Genomic DNA, 8,026 nt, shown 5'->3' with positions numbered 1-8,026 from the left:
TAAATTGTTTCAGACAGCAGGTATTATAGGGGATTTTAGCGTTTTCACTTGACTGACGCCATGGTCTAAAGCTCTCCCACAGAGGCGTTATGCAGAAATGCATGTATATACCTAGACTTATTAAGTTAATGTATAGAGTAAGCTCAAAGGCATAGAGAAAAGCTGTAATTTCAGTATTGAATTGTCGAATTTTAGCATCTTGTCCTGGCCTTTGACCTTATGACCCAAACATTCCCAAGAGAATCACTGTCATGTGCATATGTATGAAATTTCGAGACGATACCTAGAGCCATTTCAGATGGTTCGGTGTAAAAATGGCAGGGGTAAAAATGGCAGGGGTAAAAATGGCAGGGGTAAAAATGGCAGAGGTAAAAATGGCAGGGGTAAAAATGGCAGAGGTAAAAATGGCAGAGGTAAAAATGGCAGAGGTAAAAATGGCAGGGGTAAAAATGGTAGGGGTAAAAATGGCAGAGGTAAAAATGGCAGAGGTAAAAATGGCAGGGGTAAAAATGGCAGGGGTAAAAATGGCAGGGGTAAAAATGGCAGGGGTAAAAATGGCAGGGGTAAAAATGGCAGAGGTAAAAATGGCAGAGGTAAAAATGGCAGGGGTAAAAATGGCAGAGGTAAAAATGGCAGAGGTAAAAATGGCAGAGGTAAATAATTATGTGGTATAATTAATGTCACAGGTAAAGTTGTCAGCACTTGGTCGAAATGTCAGTGGTGAAAATGCTAGAGATAAAAATGCCATTGATAAGAATTTAGTCGTTGAAATGCAAGAGGACAAGGTAAAAGTGACAGAGATTTTTTTTTCTTCATGTTTCTGACACCTTTCTCGCAATACGCGCGAAATAATACGCCTGAAATAAAGCACGGGGGAGACCGGGGAGAAATGGGACACGGGAAGAAATATGGGACACTCATGTAACTTGAAAAATGCTCGGCCAGTCAACAATCCAATTATATCAGTAAAATGATAAGCCTCGGTACACCTGAAAATGGACATATTAAACACTAAACAGCTCGACATGTATCTTGTCAGTAAAATATCAAACTTACTTTAGATCTGGTAGGGCCTATACCATGGTACTATGTTAATAAGTATTTCAAAAAGTGTGCGAGCTTCTGAAAATACAATTGCTTGATAACAGACATGCAGGTATGAAAAATTGGCAGGGATCTTTTATTGTTTCTGTTACCACTGGGAGAAATCTAAAAGGGCAGTGTTACATTTCTCCCCGCGGCACATGTAAAGAGAGTCTTGCAGAGCTTCAGCGATCCCTGTGTAAATTGAATCGCGATCATTATGGTAGTCATGGACGGTGATTTCAATCTACCTGGATGGGATTGGATTGGAATTTCTTACTGTTGTTGTATAACGAGGGAACAACGTTATTTTCGGTGGCTGAATCTACCAATCTTTAGCAACACACCATGTTGATAACATAATTGAATCTGACTTTGGAGCAACAGCTAAGTTTGAAAGGCATCAAACATTTACATTTTTTCGCCTGCGAATTCGTTCAACAATGGTTGAAAGAAATCCCAAGCAAACTATCAGTTTTTACTCTCACTCGTAGAACAGTTTATGCTCTAAAGTTCGTCTCCAGTTTTAATAGGCATAAGTTGGTAAAGTGACCACAAAGTATTCATTAAACTTCGAGATATTTGTTTTTGCGCCATGTGATACTTGAACAATGTAATACAATATTTTGCAAGAGTTTACTTATGTCTGCCGATACATCTGCTGTAGTTTGTTTTCTGTGTTTTGTATTTTTACTTCTACATTATGTCGTGATCAGGCCTTGTGAGATAAATAGGCTCCTACGAAACCTGAATGTGAGAAAATAATATTGAACAGGTGAAAAACTAGCGGTTTGCTTCGACTATGTCTCCTTCAGTTCTTTACACCAAACAGTTAAAAAAAAATGAAAAATTATGACAATATACTAGCCTGGACGTGAGCGGAATTCGTTTGTGCAAGACTGTGTATGTGAGAGTATGTATATTTGCGTATATGTTTATACCAAAAGTGGGTTCGTGAGTGTGTGTGTGTGTGTGTGTGTGTGTGATAACTTCATTGGGCGAAACAACGTAGGATTATACTGTTTAAGGGCTTTGCAGCATTGTTGGAACCCCCTTATAATGATAGATAATAATAATAATAATAATAATAATAATAATAATAATAATAATGATAATAATAATAATAATAATAATAATAATACTGAATAATAAAAATAATTTCCCATAGGCCTACTAGGCTCTTAGCTGGTTTATTATTTCTCTGCACACAGACAGATTACGCCACTGCACTTGAATCAAACTCAGAATAATGAGAGTGCTCTAATCTTTTTAAAACATAATTAAATCAATATTCTTCAAATCTGCAATTTGGATTTGATAATTCGATAAATGCAGTTTGTTCTGACTAGGTTATCATTCAAAACCTCTTCATACGTTTACATCTGACGAAACCGCTCTCATTACTTCTGACATTTTACTTCTGCCATTTTTACCTCTGCCATTATTACCTCTGCCATTTTTACCCCTGCCATTTTTACCTCTGCCATTTTTACCTCTGCCATTTTTACCCCTGCCATTTTTACCTCTGCCATTTTTACCTCTGCCATTTTTACCCCTGCCATTTTTACCTCTGCCATTTTTACCCCTGCCATTTTTACCTCTGCCATTTTTACCCCTGCCATTTTTACCTCTGCCATTTTTACCTCTGCCATTTTTACCTCTGCCATTTTTACCCCTGCCATTTTTACCCCTGCCATTTTTACCTCTGCCATTTTTACCTCTGCCATTTTTACCCCTGCCATTTTTACCCCTGCCATTTTTACCTCTGCCATTTTTACCTCTGCCATTTTTACCCCTGCCATTTTTACCTGGCACCTTTCAGATACGGAGGGAAAAATAAGGGTGCCAGGTAAAAATGGCAGGGGTAAAAATGGCAGAGGTAAAAATGGCAGAGGTAAAAATGGCAGGGGTAAAAATGGCAGGGGTAAAAATGGCAGAGGTAAAAATGGCAGAGGTAAAAATGGCAGGGGTAAAAATGGCAGGGGTAAAAATGGCAGAGGCAAAAATGGCAGAGGTAAAAATGGCAGAGGTAAAAATGGCAGGGGTAAAAATGGCAGAGGTAAAAATGGCAGGGGTAAAAATGGCAGAGGTAAAAATGGCAGGGGTAAAAATGGCAGAGGTAAAAATGGCAGAGGTAAAAATGGCAGGGGTAAAAATGGCAGAGGTAAAAATGGCAGAGGTAAAAATGGCAGGGGTAAAAATGGCAGAGGTAATAATGGCAGAGGTAAAAATGGCAGAAGTAAAATGTCAGAAGTAATGAGAGCGGTTTCGTCAGATGTAAACGTATGAAGAGGTTTTGAATGATAACCTAGTCAGAACAAACTGCATTTATCGAATTATCAAATCCAAATTGCAGATTTGAAGAATATTGATTTAATTATGTTTTAAAAAGATTAGAGCACTCTCATTATTCTGAGTTTGATTCAAGTGCAGTGGCGTAATCTGTCTGTGTGCAGAGAAATAATAAACCAGCTAAGAGCCTAGTAGGCCTATGGGAAATTATTTTTATTATTCAGTATTATTATTATTATTATTATTATTATTATCATTATTATTATTATTATTATTATTATTATTATTATTATTATTATCTATCATTATAAGGGGGTTCCAACAATGCTGCAAAGCCCTTAAACAGTATAATCCTACGTTGTTTCGCCCAATGAAGTTATCACACACACACACACACACACACACACACTCACGAACCCACTTTTGGTATAAACATATACGCAAATATACATACTCTCACATACACAGTCTTGCACAAACGAATTCCGCTCACGTCCAGGCTAGTATATTGTCATAATTTTTCATTTTTTTTTTAACTGTTTGGTGTAAAGAACTGAAGGAGACATAGTCGAAGCAAACCGCTAGTTTTTCACCTGTTCAATATTATTTTCTCACATTCAGGTTTCGTAGGAGCCTATTTATCTCACAAGGCCTGATCACGACATAATGTAGAAGTAAAAATACAAAACACAGAAAACAAACTACAGCAGATGTATCGGCAGACATAAGTAAACTCTTGCAAAATATTGTATTACATTGTTCAAGTATCACATGGCGCAAAAACAAATATCTCGAAGTTTAATGAATACTTTGTGGTCACTTTACCAACTTATGCCTATTAAAACTGGAGACGAACTTTAGAGCATAAACTGTTCTACGAGTGAGAGTAAAAACTGATAGTTTGCTTGGGATTTCTTTCAACCATTGTTGAACGAATTCGCAGGCGAAAAAATGTAAATGTTTGATGCCTTTCAAACTTAGCTGTTGCTCCAAAGTCAGATTCAATTATGTTATCAACATGGTGTGTTGCTAAAGATTGGTAGATTCAGCCACCGAAAATAACGTTGTTCCCTCGTTATACAACAACAGTAAGAAATTCCAATCCAATCCCATCCAGGTAGATTGAAATCACCGTCCATGACTACCATAATGATCGCGATTCAATTTACACAGGGATCGCTGAAGCTCTGCAAGACTCTCTTTACATGTGCCGCGGGGAGAAATGTAACACTGCCCTTTTAGATTTCTCCCAGTGGTAACAGAAACAATAAAAGATCCCTGCCAATTTTTCATACCTGCATGTCTGTTATCAAGCAATTGTATTTTCAGAAGCTCGCACACTTTTTGAAATACTTATTAACATAGTACCATGGTATAGGCCCTACCAGATCTAAAGTAAGTTTGATATTTTACTGACAAGATACATGTCGAGCTGTTTAGTGTTTAATATGTCCATTTTCAGGTGTACCGAGGCTTATCATTTTACTGATATAATTGGATTGTTGACTGGCCGAGCATTTTTCAAGTTACATGAGTGTCCCATATTTCTTCCCGTGTCCCATTTCTCCCCGGTCTCCCCCGTGCTTTATTTCAGGCGTATTATTTCGCGCGTATTGCGAGAAAGGTGTCAGAAACATGAAGAAAAAAAAATCTCTGTCACTTTTACCTTGTCCTCTTGCATTTCAACGACTAAATTCTTATCAATGGCATTTTTATCTCTAGCATTTTCACCACTGACATTTCGACCAAGTGCTGACAACTTTACCTGTGACATTAATTATACCACATAATTATTTACCTCTGCCATTTTTACCTCTGCCATTTTTACCTCTGCCATTTTTACCCCTGCCATTTTTACCTCTGCCATTTTTACCTCTGCCATTTTTACCCCTGCCATTTTTACCCCTGCCATTTTTACCCCTGCCATTTTTACCCCTGCCATTTTTACCCCTGCCATTTTTACCTCTGCCATTTTTACCTCTGCCATTTTTACCCCTACCATTTTTACCCCTGCCATTTTTACCTCTGCCATTTTTACCTCTGCCATTTTTACCTCTGCCATTTTTACCCCTGCCATTTTTACCTCTGCCATTTTTACCCCTGCCATTTTTACCCCTGCCATTTTTACCCCTGCCATTTTTACACCGAACCAAAATAAGGTGCAATTTACCATTTTCACTTGACCTTTGACCATTGATCCCATGGCCCAAAACTTTCCTAGAAAATACTTACTGTACTCTATCTGGTAATACATGTATACCATGTAATAAGTACACTAAGTTTCAAGAAAATATCTTTAGGCATTGCATTTAGATCCATGGGGGAAATATTAAAACTTTGGGAATTTGACATTAACCTTTCACCCTTGACGTTTGACCAATGACCCCAAAAGTCCCATGAGAATCACTGCCAGGGAGAATATGCATATTATGTACTAGTACCATGAAGATATACCTTGAACCATTTCTGAAATATAGAGAAAAGGGTGAAATTTAAGCATTTTACCTGACCTTCGAACTTGGACTCCATGGCCCAAAATTTTCCCTTGCGATTATTTATCTGGTCCAGATGCATGTATATACACTAAATTTCAAGGAAAAAAGACTTGAGGCAATTATAGATATGGGTGAAATAGTGAAATTCTAAGTAATTAACCTTGACCTTTGACCTTTGATCTTGAGAATGCGCAAGCAAAGTCTGATAGGCACATTTCGTCCATTCATACATACAGTACATGATATATGCCATGTTTCATTAGAATACCTCCGGGAAGTGAGACACTCAAACGGTTCTTAAATTACGCTGATTACGGACAAAGGACGGACGGAAGGACGGACAACCCGAAATCATAATACCTCCGGCCACACCTCGTGGCGGAGGCATATAACAAGTGAATGGTATATTCATACGTTGCCAAAATATTGATAAAGAAGCATATTAGATATATGACCGTAAGCCTGTGATAAAAACACAACAACAACAACAACAACAACATTAAAACGATCCTCACGAGATGACCGACGAGCAAAAAGCCATGTTAGTTCTTTCACGGGATGATCAGCCGTGTGATACGATGACTGTGATACGATGCCCGTTAGGGTGTGACGGCACGAAAAAGAAGAAGAAGAAGAAAAAAACCCTCTCCTTCTGACGAAAGACCGATGACAAAGCGCTCCGTTGAAGGGGTATTATGTGGGCCTAAGCCCGTCAAAATGCAATCATGCACAATGCGCCATGATGCACAAACTGTTGTATGGTCATCTTGAAATTACTGTTGTGGTGACGTGTTGTGATGTCATCCGTGTTCTACTCCCTATTTTTAAACACGATAGTTTTCTCCCTCTCTCTCGCTATCAAGTTCGTTTATATCTTTGCACACATTTCTTATTAACATCTTATTTCGAAAAAAAAAACTATATAAGATTGACGTTGTTGCCTTATGCAAACTGTATAGGAAAATCAACTTCGACCATATTGTATTGAAGCCAAATAACCAGACGGATATTTTGATCGTCTCAGATCTACCAAGGATGGTGCATCAATGTGATTTACCATTAGTTATATTTATAAGATTGATAACTTTGAATCATTGCCCTATTAGTCTCGTTCAGATTTCAAAGATTTCCAACTGTCTCTTCAAGGTGAGATAAGTATCTAATTATGCTGTAGGCAACCTCATTTTCGTATAAAGTTCGGAAAATTTAAATAGTGACCATACAATTAAACCATAATGGATTTATGCATGTATGAATGAGACATAAAATAGCATGAATCATGTCAAATGTTCATTTCACCTCACGTAAACTCGTGGAAAAGAGCACTTGTACTTTGAGTGCATATATAGGGGGCACTCCTTGTCATGGTTCATTTTCGTCTTTCATAAACATACAAAAGAATATGATGATTTGATAATCATGTGCATATTTTCACGTCGACTGATTGGGTACGGAAGCCTCCCACCCCCACCCCTCCCCCCCCAAAAAAAAAGCAAGTGAAGAAGAGAAGGAGAAAGAAGAAGAGAAAGATATACAACATGTGTTACACTGTGTGTGGAATGTAGTCCTACAAGATGAATTCGGTAAAAGGAACTTAACAGCTTTTGGCAGCGGGTGAATAAGATTAATTTCTTGGAAAAACAAACCTTATTTCAATACCACAAAGTCATGCTTTGACATCATATTTTACGAAACTTGCCATTTCCTTAGACATAAAATCTAGTGAAAACAAAGCAGAATGGTTGTCTTATATATTTCCGTCCCATTTCTTTTAAATCATAAGAGAGAAAACATTTCCCTCGCACATCAAATTTTATCATTGATCTCCCGCCACGAGTTCCCGCAGTGGTCATGTTCCAATCCGATTCAATGGAGTTGACTTCACAGTTGGAATTCACAATGTAGAGTGGAACAAAAGTTCAAACAGAGGTTGAGGCTTGAGCTATCCCGTCTTTTAAGATAAAACAAGAATGAAAACGTTTTGTTGCATTGGTACAGCTATAGATTTATACTAGGTGTTACAAAAACATTTTCCACTTTCGATCTTTAATAGTTCAAAAACTATATATCAGATAAAACTGTCATTGATATGAGTAAAAGCTAAATAGTGTACAATTTAGTTGGATGTGATTTGAATATGAAAGCCTACATTACTT

The sequence above is a fragment of the Diadema antillarum genome, unplaced genomic scaffold, assembly GCF_040938485.1.
Source record: "Diadema antillarum isolate AM-2024a unplaced genomic scaffold, OU_Dant_1.0 seq00000946_RagTag, whole genome shotgun sequence".
NCBI classification, from domain to species: Eukaryota; Metazoa; Echinodermata; class Echinoidea; order Diadematoida; family Diadematidae; genus Diadema; species Diadema antillarum.
This window is presented reverse-complemented; position numbering follows the sequence as displayed.